Source organism: Ambystoma mexicanum, chromosome 8, assembly GCF_040938575.1.
Source record: "Ambystoma mexicanum isolate Mex_15411 chromosome 8, UKY_AmexF1_1, whole genome shotgun sequence".
NCBI lineage: Eukaryota > Metazoa > Chordata > Amphibia > Caudata > Ambystomatidae > Ambystoma > Ambystoma mexicanum.
In genome coordinates this window covers 1,732,416,327-1,732,435,402 of record NC_090929.1, presented here as the reverse complement: position 1 = coordinate 1,732,435,402, position 19,076 = coordinate 1,732,416,327, and the positions used below count along the sequence as shown (strand labels likewise).

General features: G+C 50.5%; 1 pseudogene; it reads right to left on the bottom strand.

The window, feature by feature from the left end:
* LOC138473381 (zinc finger protein 271-like) overlaps window positions 1-19,076 on the bottom strand; it is a 56,802-nt pseudogene that overhangs the window by 36,886 nt on the left and 840 nt on the right.

The following is a 19,076-nucleotide window of genomic DNA, read 5'->3' as shown; positions in this document are numbered from 1 at the left end:
ACTTTCCTGTAACTGTTGATCTCCAGCATGGGTCTGGCATGGATTCACATGCTCATGAATATTCCCCGTCGTCAGGCTGGGAATCCTCGGTAAAAGAAAAAACAGTTTCACTTTCATTTATAAACTGTCTTTCTCTGATAAACCAATCACTGAGCTCTGGGTCATACGACCCCCAGCCAATAACTGTCCTCTCCCCAAACCCCTCCTCTGGCAGCCATATTCAGATTTGGTAGCATGTAAAGTGGCAGTATGACCAAGAAGAGCCGCAGAGGGGCAGGAGGGAGGGTTTGAATGCTGGAGAACAACAGTTACAGTTCAGTAACTTGTTCCTTCTCCAGCATGGGGTCTGGCATGGATTCACATGCTCATGAATAAAGAATACATAGCAGTACACACATGCACAACCACGGGAGGCGGCAAGGCTCAACAGAAGCAATCACACTTTTCTCCTCACCAGCTCACCTTCAAGCAAATAGGTTGCAAAGCACTGCTTGGCTGACGCTGGACTCCGCCCTGGAATGCCTGTCAACGCAGTAGAATTTCACGAAGGTGTGTAGACCTCCATGTAGCAGCCCTGCAGATGTCCAGCAGAGCAACACCAGACAGGAAGGCTGTCATTGCAGCGATCGCTCTGGTAGAATGGGCTCTTGGACGGCCAGACAACGGTCGGTTTGCCAACCGGTGACAACGAGTGATGCAGCCGGAGAGCCACCTGGAGATGGAAGCCTTGGACAAGGCCATCCCATGGTTCATAGGACCAAAGTTCACAAAAAGCCGAGAAGTCTTCCGGAAACTCTTTGGGCCTCATTACGACCCTGCGGTAAGGAATTACCAGCACCGGTAACAGCACTGGTGCCGGTAATCCCTTACCTCCTAATTACGAGGTCCCTTTGCGTGACCCGACCTTAACGGCTGGTAAAACCAGCCGTTAAGTACGAGACCCGCAAAGGGACCTTGGCAATAATTACGGTACCGCTAATAGCGGTACCGTAATTATCGCCTTCCCCATTCCCATTGAGCCCTATGGGGCAAAAATGGGAATGGGCCAATGGTGAATGGGGAATGGGGAATTACCGCCCCGCCAACCTTGGAATGGGGCGGTAATTCCGCCATTCACCATGGCGGAATCCGGCATGGACCATGGTGCTAATGGCACCATGGTCCTCCACCTGGGTCGTAATGAGGCCCTTTGTGCGGCCCACATAAAACTTCGGCACTCGAGCCACATCCAGCGAGTGCGAAGTCCTTTCAGCCAGTGACAAAGTTGTCAGAAAAAACACAGACAACACCAAGGGATTGTTGAGCTAAAATTCCGACTGAACCTAGGGCATGAGGGAGGGGTGCGGCCGATGCACCACTCTCGTCTCGTGGAAAGTCAAGTAAGGTTGCTTGCAGGACAGGGCTTGGATCTCACCTACTCTCCTGGCAGAGGTGTCTTTCAAGACAGGAACTTAAGCGGTGCTTGCTGCAATTGGCTCGAATGGGGCCCCCATCAGCCTAGTCAGCACCACTTTGAGTTCCCACGCCGGGACAGGAGCCTTCACCGGCAGGAACAAACAAAACAGTCCTTTGATGTACTCCTTCACTAGACGGTGTGACCAAAGAGAAGTCCTTCCCGGAGACCTGGTGTAGCAGGAGAAAGCTGCCAGATTTACCTTGATGGAGGCATGAGCCAGCCCCGACTTAGCCAACGACAACAAGTACGGAAAGACTTGTGGGGCTGTGACCCTCAGAGGGTTAATTTTCTGCTACCGGCACCAAGTCGTGAAACGCTTCCATTTGTGCCCGTGACACTTCAGAGTTGACTAGGCCCTGGCCTTGGCGAGGACCTCCCTGCAGTCTGCAGGCAGCTCGTAACTACCAAACTAACGCTGCAGGAGCCAGGCCTTCAGGTTCAGTGAACCTGGGTTGTGGTGCAGGATTGCACCTCGATCCCTGGCGAGAAAATCCCCAACCACTGGTAGTTTGACTGGAGGGTACGCAGACATGCTGAGAAGGTCCGGGTACCATATTTGCCTCGGCAACGCTGGCACGACGAGAATCACCCTGCACCAGCACCGTCTGAGTTGACTGATGACTCATAGTAGCAGCGGCAACAGATGGAACACGTACAGGAACAGGCCTTCCCAAGGGAAGGAGAATGCGTCCCCCATGCTCCCCGACTGGGGGAATCTGCTGGCAAACCTCTGGCACTTGGTGTTCGTTGCCGTCACAAACAGATCAATCTGGGGACTGCCCCATCTGAGGAAGAGATTGTCCACTTGATCCTGCCGAAGTTCCCTGTCCTGGCAAGAGTGCAGCTCCCTGCTGAGGGAGTCGGCAACTGTGCTTTGGATTCCCACCAGGTAAAAAGGAATGAGGAACATCCCTGGGCGATGGCCCAGTGCCACAATGCATGCGCCACTCTGGAGAGTGCAGGGAAGCGGGGGGAATCTGGTGCCCCCTTGCTTCTGGCTGTAAAACATTGTGGTGGTATGGTCCATGAAGATCCTCACCACTTTGCCCACGAGTGACAGAAGGAAAGACTTGAGGGCTCAAAACACAGCCTGTAGTTCCAGGACACTGATGTGCAGCGCCTTCTCCGGCAGCCACAGGGCTCTGGCATGGAGACGACCGGTGGGTGCTCCCCAACCCTCCAGGGAAGCATCCGTCATGACAGTCTCCTGGTATAGGGGACTGGGAAGTGTGTGTGCCCCCGGCGAAGTTAGAGCGCACCCCCACCACCTCATCGCTCGACAGAACTCCTCGTCGAGCATGATCCTGTCCTGGAAGCTTCCGGACACCTGGATCTAACAGGAGTCCAAGAATTCCTGGAGCGGTCACATCCGCAACTTGCAGATGTGAATCAGGAAGATACATGATGACATTGATGGTCTTGATGGTCCTCACCTTGGCGATCTTCAATGCTAACAGCTGTTGCACCTTTGCAAAAATGGCCGCTAGCCTCTCCTCCGAGGGAGACGCGAGGCAGGATACCGTGTTGAGCCTAGACCCCAGGAACAGCACGTTCTGCGATGGAGTCAAGTATGATTTTGCATAGTTCACCGAGAACCCCAGATTCGTCAGCAGCCGGACGGTCCTCTCCGTGTCATCGACAGTGGTATCCCTTTACTTGGCCCAGATGAGCCAGTTGTTGAGGTATGGGTACACATCAATACCCTGTAGTCGAAGATGGGTCGCCACCGTAGTCAGGCACTTCGTAATAGACTCTGGGAGCCGATCAGTCCGAAGAGGAGAGCCTTGAACTGGTAGTGCTGCCCTTGTACGATGAAGCGCAGGAACTTGCAAGGTTTTTCGAGAATGGGGACGTGGAAGTACGCATCCTCTAGATCCAACGACGACAGAAAGTCTCCCTCCTCCAGGTGGCCGAGCACATGCTGCAACGTGACCTTCCTGAATTTCTGGGACTTGATGTACTTGTTGAGTCGTTGTGTATCGAGAATGGTGCTCCAGCCCCCGGTCTTCTTTCTTACCAGAAAGTATCTTGAGTAAACTCTGAAGCCCCAGAGTCGCTTCGGAACAAGCTCTAGCGCCCCTTTTCTTAACATGGCCTGAACTGCCAGCAGCAGCTGTGGGATGTGTTGTTTCTGCCGGGCCACCGGTGGTATTTGCAGACACTCTTGCTGAAACTCCAAAGTGTGTCCGTGGATGAGAGCCTCCAGCACCCATCGATCAGTGGAGAGGTTCTCCCACACGCTGATGAAGGTCGCCAGCAGGCCCCACACCAGGGTGCAGAGGTGGGATCCCGACGTCCTGGCCGGTTCAGTCTTGCTTGGAGGCCGGTGCAACGCCTTGGGAGCCTTGATGATGATGGCGGCCACCTCCGAAGGCCTTGGAATGACCCCTGTAGGCTTCCTGGGTCGTGGAACGAGAGGGTTGGTGGTAAGAGGATGATCCACCACCGAAACTCTTGGAAGATCTACCCGACTTCCCTCCCGTGGTTAGCAAAAGGACGGTGCTGTTGCAGAGTGCCAAGGGCACGGGCCGTCTCTGTGTCGGTCTTGATGGCCTTTAGAGATTAATCGACGGCCTTGCCGAAAAGGTCCTCGTCAGGACCTCTTGTCTGAAGTTGCTGGCCATCAGCCAGCCACGACGACAGAGGCAAACCCTTTTTCCCATCTCGCGGAACCCTGTGTCCGCAAAGTCCAGGGCCACAGTGATGGAGTGGTCGGACACCACCTCGCCTTCCTGAAGTATCTCCATTGCCTCAACCCGCTTGTCCTCGGGGAGGAAACCAGGATCAGAGCCATCTTGTACCATAGCTCCCGGTCGTATCTGGCCAGGATCGCTAAGGCGTTGACCGTCTTGACTGCTGTTGCCACTGAGTAAATGACCTTCCGACCCACTGCGTCCAATTCTTCCCCTCGCCGTCCGGGGAGGCAGAGGTGGATGATGACTGGTTGGACGACTTATTCGTAGCCACAGCCGAGACCACAGAGTCCGGCGATGGTTGTGACCGCAGACATTTGGGTGCAGATTCCGGCACCCGGTATTTCTTTTCTAGCCAGTCCCTCTTCACCAGGGAGGAGGCAGGGTTCTTCAGCAGCGCCAGCCCCTCATCCCAGACGGTGTCCAGGAGTGGTACCAACAGAATGGTCTTCCTTTTTGCCTCCCAGTGCTGATACAGGAAGCTCTCCTTCATCTCTTCCGGGGTGAACTAGAAGAGTTCCGAAGCCCCGGCGTTCATGGAGTGGCAGGATATGACTTCGTCCGGCGGAGAAGCCCTCGGAGATGGAGAGATTCTGTTGTTGCCCTGTCCATCCCTGTATCCCTGTGGGGGGCTGGGAGGGCAGTGACAGTTGGCGTGGAGGCATAGGTGGTCTCCTTTTCTTCGGCTGTGGTGGTCCCAGTGTCAATGGGGTCGTCACTGGTGGTGTCGTCAGCACCCTCTTCTGAATCTCCAATACCAGTGTGTGGAGGGTCAAGAGAATATCACGTGACAGACCTCTGGGTGGTGCCTGGGGGAACAGGGTCGCTGGGCCCAGCACCTATGGTGTCGCCTCCGGCAGGCATCTCCTCCACGTTCTCGTCGTTATCACCACCCTCCTCCGGAATGGTGTGGACGGAAACTATGTCTTCCTCGTCGGACGAATAAATGCCCTGGAGCTCTTCTACACACCCAACCCCTCCTTTGGGTGCTGAGGGGCCGGCGTCGGGCTAAGGTCCAGCACCCTCTTCTCCAGAGTCTTCTCCACTGGTTTGGCTGAAGCCTCCCGCCTGGGAGGAAGAGCCACTCTGACCACCAGCGGGGTACCCTGGACCAGGCCAGCCCCTTCCGCCTTTTGAGAGGGCGGCAGCAACCATCTTGATAGAGGAGGAGGATTTGGCCTGGATCACCTGGGCCTGAACTGGCAGGTCGGACACCTTGTCCTGCTTGGTCTTCTCTGGTTTCTCACGCAGCTTCCCCGGGGTAGATGACTTTCTCTTCGACGAAGAGCTGGAGCGATGCCTGGAGATGGAGGCTGAAGCCAAACATCGCGGGACCCAATTGCGCGGCGACCCCGACAGAAGTGATCTTGCAGCGCTTGGCCTTGTCCTGGGCCCCGATGGATGGAACACCCTCAAAGGACTAAGGGCCTCATTACACGGATGGCGGTAAGGATTTACCGGTAAAATACCAGTAAATCCTTACCACCTTACTACGAGGTCCCTTTGCGGGTTGGGGGATTTAACACCTGCTTTTTGCAGGCGTTAAAAACCAACCCGCAAAGGGACCCAGGGTGCTAATTACGGTACCGCAATTTGCGGTACCGTAATTAGCGCCTTCACCATTCCCATTGAGCCCTATGGGGCAAAAATGGGAATGGGGAAGGGCAATGGAAGGGGGAATTACCGCCCCGCCAACCTTGGAATGGGGCGGTAATTCCCTTTTCCGCCAAGGCGGTGCCGGTATTTTACTGGCATGAACCATGGCGCTAATAGCGCCATGGTTCTCCGCCATCCGTGTAATGAGGCCCTAAGAAACCCACTCTGGCCAGCTGGATACGGAGGAGGCATGCCCCTGTGGACCACACGGTGTAGAGGCCCTGGCTTTGAGCCACGCCGCCAGTCGGTCATGCCGATCCTTCATCGTGCACTGGAAAAGCCAACGCATATCTCGCAATCTTCCTCCTTGTGCGTCGGGTGACGACAATAAAGTCACTGGGAATGCTTGTCGTCTGAGAAAACATTCTGCAAACCGCACCTGGTGCAGAGCTTCAAAAGGGAAGCCCCATCCTTTTCCTCCAACATAATCTGGCGCGGTGAAGGCCTGATGGCCTTTTGGAAACTTCCAAGAAGAAAACTCGATGATTTTGAGGGGCGATGAGAGATGCCAAAAAAAAAAAAAAAAAAAAACGGGTCATCGTTAATCGGATGAACACACGATGGAGGACACATGCTTGATTGAACAAAAATAGGGTTTTTTCCTAACAAAAAGCGCAAAAAAGCAGAAAGCTCTAAGAGCGAAACAAGACGACTCCCAACACTTGAACGTGCAGTAAAAATCTGAAGATGCCTGCAGAGGAGGGGCTTGGGGAGGCAGTATGAATCCAGAGCTCAGTGATTGGTTTATAGGAGAAAGACAGTTTATAAACAAAAGTGAAACCCTTTTCTTTTACGGAGTATTCCCAGCCTGACGACGGGGAATATTCAAGAGCATGTGAATCCATGCCAGACCCCATGCTGGAGAAGGGAAGAGCGGTTCAACCCTGCAAACTACCATCTCATAGCAAGAGAGTATACAAGTCTGTAAACAAGAAAAGGGAGAGCGGCTCAACCCTGCAAACTACCATCTCATAGCAAGAGAGTATACAAGTCTGTAAACAAGAAAACGGAGAGCAGCTGAACCCTGCAAACTACCATCTCATAGCAAGAGAGTATACAAGTCCCTATACAAAAAAAGGGAGAGCGGCTGAACCCTGCAATGTACCATCTCATAGCAAGAGAGTATACAAGTCCCTATACAAGAAAAGGGAGAGCGGCTCAACCCTGCAAACAACCATCTCATAGCAAGAGAGTATACAAGTCTGTAAACAAGAAAAGGGAGAGCAGCTGAACCCTGCAAACTACCATTTGATAGCGAGAGAGTACACAAGACCCCATACAGGAAAAGGGAGAGCAGCTGAATCCTGCAAACTACCATCTGATAGTGAGAGAGTATACAAGTCCCTATACAAGACAAGGGAGAGCAGCTGAACCATGCAATGTACAATTTGATTGATAGAGGGGATACAAGTTCCTATACAAGAAAAGGGAGAGCGGCTGATCCCTGCAAACTACCATCTCATAGCGAGAGATTATACAAGTCCCTATACAAGAAAAGGGAGAGCGGCTGAACCCTGCAAACTACCATCTCATAGCAAGAGAGTATACAAGTCTGTAAACAAGAAAAGGGAGAGCAACTGAACCCTGCAAATTATCATGCGATAGTGAGAGCGTATACAAGTCCCTATACAAGAAAAGGGGGAACAGCTGAACCCTGCAATCTGCCATCTGACATTGAGAGAGTATACAAATTGTTAGGGAGAAATATAATTTCTGTGCTAATTCCTTTCAACCTTAGAGACACCACCAGCTCTTTTGCTGGACTTTAGGACTTTTTATCCTGAGTGAGTGAGACCTTTTTCTCACCCTCTAATCTATTTTGATCTGATTTGCATTCTGTATTTCCTTTGTTTTTGGAGTCTGACAAACTCCATGGGCATGTACTTTTTGTATGGTGACAGCACCTTCAGTGAAGTGTCAGAGTTTTAAATACCTTCCCTTGGGTGAACTACTGTTCCCAAGAGTAGTAAAGTGAAATTGACTTTACTTACCTTTTTCTCTCTGTTAATGCAGCACACCCCATCTTATGTAGAGTGTTGGGGGGTTACTTAGTAGCCCCTTTTTCTACTTACTCATGTAACATTTGTTATGTTACCCTGGCTACTTTTAATGGCTGGTGGCAGTGGTTTAATTTTCCTACTATTGTGTTTTTCTCCCGCAGGCTGAATCCTCAGCTGCATTATAGCACCCATGGGTGACCATTGTATCAAAAAGGCCACAGTCTTCTTTTTTCACCATTTCTTGTTAGTGAGGTCTTTCTTGGGTTTTACTCTGCACGCCAAACCAGGTTTAACCCTTTTGTTAGTTTTGCCTTTGGCGGGCTTCAGTGCTGAAACCCGCCTCTGGCTCCAGTGTATCTGGCAGGTCAGGAAGCAAGGGGGGTGCCCGAAACTCCCTTTCCTTAGTTTCCTGAATGCACCCAGTGCTGATTGGGTGACTGGCCTTGCAGGACAGCCACCCTGCTGTGTGAGTGACAGCTAGGCTGTGCATGAATGGGAGAAACCTGCATAAAAGGCAAGGCTTCTTGAACCGAAGACAGAGTTGACCACTGGACGAAACATCCGACAAAGGAATCGTAAAGAGAAGTTTGCTGCATCCTCCTGGACCGCTGAACTGTCCGGTGAAGCCCTGCGGCTGTGCTGAAGCCGATTTTCTAAATCGGCTAGAGAAGCTCCAGAGAGGATGACTTCTTCTCTTGGGTTGGTGGGACCAACTAACCCAAAGACTAGCTTTGCTGGAAGACCTTCCCCAACTGTGTGTACTTCTTTGCTGCTGCTGGAACCGAGTGCCAGGGGTCGGGAAATCCGTAGTCGAGTGCAACGTATTTAAGCCAGACCGAAGCTCGAGGAAGATCCTGAGGACCCTCCCGAAGCAGGATGACCCAAGCCCAAGTCACCTCACCAGAGTGCTGGACTCAAGGAGCGAAGAAAGTCCATCTAGTGTCCAAGATCCACGGTGGTGCTATTTGCCAGTAGCTGAAATTGCGAAGGGCTGCTGAACTGAAAAGACCCTGTAGCAGCTGCCGACCTTCGAACTACAGTGCAGGCGTCCTCCAGACATCCTCCCTTGTATCCACGATTGAGGCCTAGGAACCCAGGATCTGCAACCAGAACAGAAGCCAGCTGGAGCCTCTTCTAACCTACGGTATGTGCTAAGCGGCTTCTGTCTGTAGCTTGCATTACATGGCTTGAGACTTGCAGTAGCTGCTTTTTGAAGAGTTGATCTCGGCTCTGACTTTCACCAGCTTAACAGCTTGGCCCAACAGTGATTTTCTACAAACTCTCTAAACTTTGTGCAAGACTTCTGTGGTATCCAAGAAGTGTCTGCGTTCCATAGACATTGTTGAAATTGACTTTGGCTGTCCTACCTCCCTGCAGACTCTTCTGACCCATGGGGCCTCATTACGAGGTTGGAGGTAACCATGGAGCTAATAGCTCCATGGATGCCTCCAAACCCATACCCACTCCGCCTTGGTGAATGGAGCAATTACCGTCCCATTCCAAGGTTGGCAGAGGCGGTAATTCCCCATTCACCAATGCCCTTCCCCATTTGAGCCCCCATAGGGCTCAATGGGAATGGGGAAGGCGGTAATTATGGTACCGCAAATTGTGGTATCGTTATTACCTCCGAAGTCCCTTTGCGGGCCCTGTCCTTAACGCCTGGTAAAACGAGGCATTAAGGGAGGACCTGCAAAGGATCTCGGAATAGGGCGTAAGGGATTACCGGCACCGGTGCCCTTATGGTACCGGTAATCCCTTACCGCCCACCTTGTAATGAGGCCCATTGACTTTGATTCTAACTGTCTCCCATAGGTGGTACATTGGTTTAACTAAGTATTGCTGTGAAAGGTTCTATCTAGACTTCATTGGGAGATTGAAACATGCTCTGAGAACCTGGTAACCGTTATTCCTTCCCTAACCTTTCCTTTTCCACCTCAGAATTTTACCAACTGCAAAAAGTGATATATAAATTCCAATACCGTCCTAGTAATTGAAGTTACCTCAGGGTGGAGGAAGTGTGTAAGACGCATCTCTGACGAGTATCTACTTGCTCATCTTGATTCTGAGAAAGTGTTATGAAGTGTATTTGCATTGTTGCACGTTGCCCTTTTTAAAGAATGCTTATTTAAAACTGACTAGAAAAGCTTGAGTGTGTTATTTGGATACGTGTATGTGTGGATTTCGATGCTACAGCTCACATTGACCCCTCTTGAGATAAGTGTGGCTGCTCAGTCACTCTACCAACTTGTGTAGTACAGACCTATACCAACAGGTGGTTTACCCAATACCAAGAAGACAACACTGGTGTAGTCTCCCACAGGGTTACTGCATACAATCCTGCCTAACACAAGTCCCTATACAAGAAAAGGGAGAGCGGCTAAACAAAGCAAACTACCATCTAATAGCGAGAGAGTATACAAGTCCCTATACAGGAAAAGGGAGAGCGGCTGAACCATGCAATGTACCATCTGATAGCGAGAGAGTATACAAGTACCTATACAAGAAAAGGGAGAGCGGCTGAACCATGCAATGTACCATCTGATAGCGAGAGAGTATACAAGTACCTATACAAGAAAAGGGAGAGCGGCTGAACCATGCAATGTACCATCTGATAGCAAGAGAGTATACAAGTCCCTATACAAGAAAAGGGAGAGCGGCTGAACCATGCAATGTACCATCTGATAGCGAGAGAGTATACAAGCCCCTATACAAGAAAAGGGAGAGCGGCTCAACCCTGCAAACTACCATCTGATGTCGAGAGAGTATACAAGTCCCTATACAAGAAAAGGGAGAGCAGCTGGACCATGCAATGCACCATCTAATAGCGAGAGAGCATACAAGCCCCTATACAAGAAAAGGGAGAGCAGCTGGACCATGCAATGCACCATCTGATAGCGAGAGAGTATACATGTCCCTATACAAGAAAAGGGAGAGTGGCTGAACCATGTAATGTAACATCTGATAGCGAGAGAGTATACAAGTCCCCATACAAGAAAAGGGAGAGCGGCAGACCCGTGCAATTTAACACCTGAAAGCACTTTTGGACATTACCAGCAAGATTATTGCATATATTTTAATTGCTAAATTAAATCAGGAGGAAAGAGAATAAGTACTGCTCCAGTGTCAGATTGAAGTAAAAAATAAAAATAAAAAAAAATAAAAAAAAGGACCATCAATGGGCCTATTGGCAGCCTTAAAAATAGACTCTCCCGGTAAACTATCGACATGGAACTCTTCCTGTGCTGGATTACAGTTGCTAAAATATGGCTGGACACAATCTTCCAATTCGATGGCTATCATCAATGTCTATTGTAATTCAAAAGACATAATAGACAGATTTGATGACTAAAATTAGGGATCTTTTTGAAGAAATAGACTCAGATCCTTCAATTACCCAAATATTGCTTGTTGGGGATCTTAATATGCAGTGCATACAGGTGGGCTCAAAAAAAGCTATCTGCTAGAGCGAGGGGCTTGGATAAAATACATGAAACATCGTAACAGGACGATGTTAAATGGTTGCATCAAAGGTGATGTCCCACCTCATTACACCTGGAAGAGAGAATCAATGCAAAGCATTATTGATTACACCTTCATATCTAGCAAATCTCTTGACATAACAAATGTTACGGTTGTCCTACTAACCTAAGTGACCATAACATATTAGTTATAACAGTAAAAATGTGTAAGCAACCTTCTAGTACTTACAATAGACAGTAGTCCAGGTCTAAATCGCATTAAATGGAAGGAGAATAAACGTAATAAGTAGTTAACTGAGTTGCAACATAACCCTAATAAACATTACGTTGAAGTATTGCACTGTTTTAAATCAACAAACAAAAATAATGGACGATTAAGAGAGAAAATGACTTATAGCTATGATAAGATTATCCTAGATGAAAAAATGCCTAAAGCCACAAATAATATTCAGGTTTGCCAAACCTGCTGATTATACAGCTGCTGTACGAAGGATAAAAAAAAAACAAACACACACATTTTGTTACACAACATATACGGCACAAAAACAAGAACAAAATGAAAATATGATACGATCCTTAGCGACCAAATCCAGTGCTCGTATTTGGGATTTGTTGCACGAGTGTGAAGGGATGACGACATCGTCTCATTCGATTAACCCTACTGACGAGCAGACATGGACAAAATACTTTTCCGATTTTCTCTATAATGAGCTAGAATCATATGGCCAATCAATTGTGCCTATAAAAGATCAATCTTATTTTGTATTAAAGATGAATTCGAAGACATCATTAAGAAATTGAGCAATTCCAGAGCCCCAGGCCCTGATGGCATTGCTAATGGCACCATCAAAAGGAATGTGGGCAAGTGGTCTGGAATTCTACAACACATACTACAGAATAGGGAAGACTGGCATGATACCCGACTCTTGGAAAGAGTCAATTATTCTGCCAGTTTTCAAAAAAGGCAATCGTCTCAATCCTCAAAACGATCGTCCACTGACCTTGATGGACTCAGCCGGGAAGATCTATGCTAGAATATTACTCTCATAATTGAATAAATGGCACAGAATGAACAACGTATTAGATACTAAACAAGCAGGTTTTATAGCAGCTATAGGCACACTACCGAGGCTTCACATCCTACAAGCCTTAAAGCATCAAGCGCTAGCTCATAAAAAAAACCTTATATATGCTATTTGTGGACTATAAGCAAGCATTTGATTGGTTTGCCTTGTGGGATAAGTTAAGAACAGTGATGTCCAGCTTTATTACTAAACAGAATTCAACAGTTTTATACAGGAACATCTTTAAGAGTCAAATTGAACAGGGAGGGCCTGCTAACAGCTCCAATAAAAACGAATGTAGGCCTTAGACAGGGATGTTTGCTGGCTTCAACACTTTTTAATGTTTATATTCGGGACATACCAGACTATTTTGAAAAGGTCAGGGATTTCCCACCGCGATTAAATCAAATAGTGGTTCAATATTTACTCTATGCTAATGACTTACTAATAATAGACCAGACGCCCATAGGTCTGGCGAGATTATTAGATGGTCTAAAATGTCATGCTAAGTATAACAACATGGGGGGAAGAAGAGCAGGTGCGGCCAGAGGAGGGGGGGGGAGAGCAGGAGCAGCCAGAGGGCGGGGGGGGGGGGGGGGGAGAGCAGGAGCAGCCAGAGGGCGGGGGGAGCAGGAGCAGCCAGTGGGGGGAAAGAGAGCAGGAGTAGCCAGAAGGCGGGGGGCGGGGGGGAGCAGGAGCAGCCAGAGGGCGGGGGGGGGGGGGGGAGAGCAGCCAGAGGGCGGGGGGAGCAGGTACGGCCAGAGGGCGGGGGGGAGCAGGAGCGGCCAGAGGGCGGGGGGGGGGAGCAGGAGCGGCCAGAGGGCGGGGGGGGGGGAGCAGGAGCGGTCTGCAGGAGGGGGGGGAGCAGGAGTAGCCAGAAGGTGGGGGAAAGAAGAGCAGGTGCGGCCAGAGGGTGTGGGGAGGGGGGGGAGAAGAGCAGGTGTGGCCAGGTGGTGGGCAGGCGGGGGGGAGGGGGGGGAAGAGCAGGAGGGGGTAGAGAGCAGGAGGGTCTGCAGGAGGGGGGGAGCAGGAGTAGCCAGAGGGCAGGGGAGAGAGCAGGAGTGGTCTGCAGGGGAGGGGGGGCAGGAGCAGCCAGTGGGGGGGAGCAGGAGTAGCCAGAGGGCAGGGGAGAGAGCAGGAGCGGTCTGCAGGAGGGGGGGAGCAGGAGTAGCCAGAGGGCGGGAGAGAGAGCAGGAGCGGTCTGCAGGAGGGGAGAGCAGGAGTGGCCAGAGGGCAGGAGAGAGAGCAGGAGCGGTCTGCAGGAGGGGGGAGCAGGTGCAGGCAGTGGGGGGGGGAGAGAGCAGGAGTACCCAGAGGGCGGGGGAGAGAGCAGGAGCAGTCTGCAAGAGGGGGGAGCAGGAGCAGCCAGAGGGGGGGGGGAAGAGAGCAGGAGCAGCCAGAGGGGTGGGGGGGAGAGAGCAGGAGTAGCCAGAGGGCAGGCAGGGGGGAGGGGGGAGAAAGAGCAGGTGTCCCGCCAGAGGGTGGGCGGGCAGGGGCAGAGAAGGAGCGGCCAGAGGGTGGGCAAGCAGAGCAGGAGCGGCCAGGTGGTGGGGTGGGGGGAAGAGAGAAGGAGCAGCCTGCAAGGAGTGGCCTGCAAGGAGAGGTGGGCCAAGAGAGCATGAGCGGCCAGAGGGGGGAAAGAGAGCAGGAGCGGTCAGAGCGGGGGAGCAGGAGCGGTTAGTGGGGGAGCAGGAGTAAACAGAGGAAAGGGGGAGCGGCCAGGGGAAAGCTGGAGCGGCCAGGGGGGGGGGCAGAAGTGGGTGGGGGAGAGCAGGAGTGGCTGGGGTTCAGGAGCGGCTAGGGAAGGTCAGGAGTGGCTAGGGGGAAGAGTGGCTGGGGTGGTCAGGAGTGGCTAGGAAAGAGCAGAAGTGGCTGGGGTGATCAGGAGTGGCTAGGGAAGGGCAGGAGTGGCTGGGGAAGGGCAGGAGTGGCTGGGGAAGGGCAGGAGTGGCTAGGGGGGGCATTCTTCTTCTTAATTATCGGAAACATGGGCGGACCCACGCAGGCGCTTCCCCATCCTATAGGATGATGTGCACCGTACCCACTAATTGTTTGACTCTATTTAAGCTCACAACTCCTACCACCTCCCCGTCTGCCTCACAAAATCCAACATCACACTACTCCTCCTCCTGCCTCCCTCCCCATCACCTCCCAGTATAATCTTCTCACTCAGCTCAGCCACTCCCAGTGCATTCAATCGAACCCTCATCAATTCTCTCTCCATAACATGTCTTTCACACCTAATCAAAAAATGTCCCACTGTTTCAGGTACCCCACACACTGCACAGTCCCTTGATTCACGCTTCCCTATTCGAAATAGACAGTCATTCAGCCCCACATGACCTATCTTCAACCGATTCAGCATCACCTCCTCCCCCGCCTCCATTCTGAACTCCCTGCATCCACCTTCACCGACACTTTCCCACAAACACCGAACATCCACCTGCCCTTCACCCCACTCACCCACCTCTCCTGCCACTCATCCAGGACCCGTCTCTTCATCACAGCCTTCACCTCATCCACACTCAAAGGCAACCTCACCTCAATCGCTTCCCTCCTCATACCCTCACCCGCCGCCAGATCCACCAACTCATTTCCCAAAATGCCACTGTGACAGGGAACCCACGCCAACTCCAACTCCATACCTCCGCGCACACACCGATCAATCTTCATCCTAATGTCCAAAATCACATCCTTCCTATCACCATCCCCTGCCACAATCGCCTGTAACCCACTCAATGAATCTGAGAACACCACCACTTTCTCATACCCCAACTCATACACCCTGTCAATCACCAAAGCAATCGCCACCAACTCAGCCGTACAAATAGACACATCATTCGTCAATCGTCCTATTTTATACTCCCCAATGCTTTCTAGATAATACGCCATTCCCACTCTCCCAGACGTAGGATCCTTTGAACCATCCGTAAACACCTTATATCCTTCCTTTCCTGCCACATACTCCTGACCCAAAGCTTTAATCTCACCGCGCATACCTCTCTTCTTCGATACCACATTCGCCAACTCCAAACACACCTTTGGAGCTCTCAACATCCATCTCGGCCTTCTCTCCAAATCCGTATCTGTCACAATCATCAAATCACCCACACCCCACTGCACTCCCTTCTCCCACATGTGAAACCCAAAAGTGCCCCCCTTCCTCCTCCACCGATCTCTGTAATAGTCAAACCTCCAGTTATACTTCAAACATTCACGCACCGGATGAGCCACACTCTTCGCACTACACTTCACCCACCATCTCATATTTAACACATCCCTCCTCAACCCCAATGGCATCTCTCCCACAAGCACCTGTACCGCATTCACTGGAGAGGACCTCATCACACCCGAACACACTCTCAATGCTCTCGCCTGTACTCTGTCTAACCGCAACTTCTGACTCGACGTATAACCCACTGACACCTGACACCCAAAATCCATCACACTCAAAATCAATCCTTTATACAACATTCTTAAACACTTCAGTTGCGCACCCCATTCTTTCCCAGTCACCGCCCTCAACAAATTCAGCCTGCGTTTACATTTATCCACCACACCATCCACTTGCACATTCCAATTCAACTTTCTATCCAGAATCACCCCCAAGTACCGAAACTCTTCCACACTCTTCACCCTCACACCTTTCAAAACCAAATTCAACTCCTGCTGTACTCTTTTCCTTGAGAACACCATACTCACACTCTTTTCCACAGATACCGAGAAACCCCATTTCCCACACCATTCCTCCATGCGTACAATTGCAGCTTGTAACCGTCTCTGTACCAACAACAAACACCGCCCTCTGACCCAGACCACACCATCATCCGCGAAGAAATCCACCTGGCACCCAATTCCTGCCAAAGCTCGAATCAACCCATCCACCATCGCATTAAACAGCATCGCACTAATCACACTCCCCTGAGGTGTCCCATTCTCCATCTTCCAAACTTCAGACAACACCCCCCTCACTCTCACCTGAAATGTTCTATCTGCCAAAAATGCCTTGATCCACCGAAACATTCTTCCCTTCACACCCATCTCCAACAGTCTCACTAACAACCCTCCCTTCCATACCATATCATACGCCTTCTCCAAATCCAAAAAGAACGCTCCCACTAACTCTCCATCACATAATGCCTCCTCCACCCCAGTCACTAATCTCACCAATGGATCAGCCACCGACCGATTCCTCCTGAACCCACTCTGAAAGTCACTCAAACATCCATTCGATTCTAGATAAAACCCCAATCGCTCAACCACCATCCGTTCCATAATCTTACACAACACAACAGTCAATGCAATCGGTCTATATGACTTACACTCTGTAGGAACCTTACCACCCTTCAAAATCGCCACTACAATCGCTCTTTTCCACATCTTCGGCAAAACTCCATTCTTCCAGATCTCATTGAACAACGCTAATACCTCCAACTTACATTCCTCAGGCAACTTCTCCAAAAATACATACATAATTCCATCCACCCCAGGGCTAGACCACTTCCCCTTCCGAATCACTCCATTCAACTCTACCATTGAAAATGAAACCTCATATTGCTCCTCCCAAGACCCAACATTCGCCACCACCTCTCGCATTTCCTCCTCTACCGCACTCATTCGTATCCTCACCTCTTCAGGGAAGTTCCTTGAACTGTGAACCCCCGCAAAGTATTCCCCCAACAAATTCGCCTTATCCCCATCCTCACTAATCACCTCTTCTCCTTTCAACAATACAGACATACCACCCTGCGACCTCATTAATCCAGACATCCGCTTGAACTGTTTCCAAACCTTACTCACACCAGATTCACTCCCCAGGGTCCCACAATAACCTCTCCAATATCCTCTCTTTCTTTCCCTAATCACCCTCTGCACCACCGCCTTAGCCTTCTTATATGCCACCAAATCCAGTAACATTCCCGTTCTCACCGCTCTTGCCCTAGCCTTCTTTTGTGCCGCCACTGCTCTTGAACATTCCACTGACCACCAAGGAACCTCTATCTTCCCACCCTTCCCCTTCTCAACCTCTGGAATTGCTGCCACAGACGCTGCTTTCATTCCTTGCACCAAATGCTCATTCCATTCATCCAATCCCCCCTCTCTTCCCCTTGGACCAATCAAATCTCGACACACTCCTTTGTACACCTCCCAATCAGCCTTCTTAAAATTTAACCGACTTCCAGTCATACGTGACCTGATCCCTACCTCACCCCTCACAGTTACCAAAATAGCAGAATGATCACTCCCCATGTCTCCATCCTCACGCACCTTCCAATCACATTCTCCTGCAATTGCAGCAGTCACCCAGGTCAAATCCAAGCACGACAGCTTCCCAGTCCTCACATCCAACCTCGTACCCGACCCATCATTCAGCAATACCAGACTCAATTCATCCGCCATGTCTTCCAACAATTCTTCATTCGTATCTGTCCTATCACTACCCCACAACGTGTTGGCACTGTTAAAATCACCACATAAAACACACGGTCCCACATGTCCTCTTATCACTCCAGTCAACACACCCACTTCCACTACCTCACACGGATTATAATAATTCAACACCAATACTTCCGATCCTCCTACCCGAATCCCTACCCCAATCGCGTCTACTGCTCCATCCACCACAATTTCACTTGCAATCAACCCCTTTCGAACTGCTAAAGCCACACCTCCCCCTCTCCCCTCCAACTTATCCTTACGAAACAGCTCGAAACCTGGTATCACAAATCTCAAATCACCCCTCAACCACGCCTCCTGAATACAAACTACATCAACATTCAACTCCTCACACAATACGGCTTTCAACTCCTGTCCATTCCTCAACAAACTCCTCGCATTCCACTGCAAAATCCTCATGCCGGCACCCCACTCAGCTTCCGCACTTTAGCAACCTTCTTAAACACATCTTCTTCTGATACATCTACAACATTTAAAAACCTTCTTGCGGCTTCCACTACTCCTTTCGTAGGATCTGATGAACTGATGGACGCACTCCCCTGAACCAGATCCAGTACATTCACTATAAAACACAAAAATTCTGTTTTCGGAGCAACCACCATTTCTACACCTTTCACTTCACCCAGCACTTTCTTTTTTCCCACAACCTCATCTACCACCAACTCTTTCTCACTCACCTCACTCACTACACGTACTGGTTTCACCTTTGCAACAGCTTGCGCATAAGACAGACCTTCCGCCGCCCTCACCTGAACCACTTCTCTCGCTACCCTGTAACTCTCACATCCCCTAAATGCGGAAGAATGCTCCCCCCCCACAATTCACACATTTCTCCGGAGTCCCCTCCTTACATTCCTTTATATCATGCTCTCCACCACACCTCCCACAATGTCTCTCATTCCTGCATGCTCTCGCCACATGTCCAAATCGTTGACATTTATAACACCTTAATGGCATTGCCACATATGCTTTCACACGATACCTCTGATAAGCCATCTCCACCACCTCCGGACACTCCGTTCTCTCAAATCTCACTGCCACAGTTGTAGACACCACATCCCCATGCGCATCCCTCCTCCCCAACCTCCATGCCTCCACCACCCCCACTCCCGATAGTTGCTCCTCTACCTCAGACATACTCATAACCACTGGCACTCCATACAACACTCCCTTACAAGACACTCCACTTTGATCAAACACTCTTACCGCATGCCTACCCAGACAATGTATCTCCAGGATCTTTGCTTTGCTAACAGCATCCAACCCCTCCA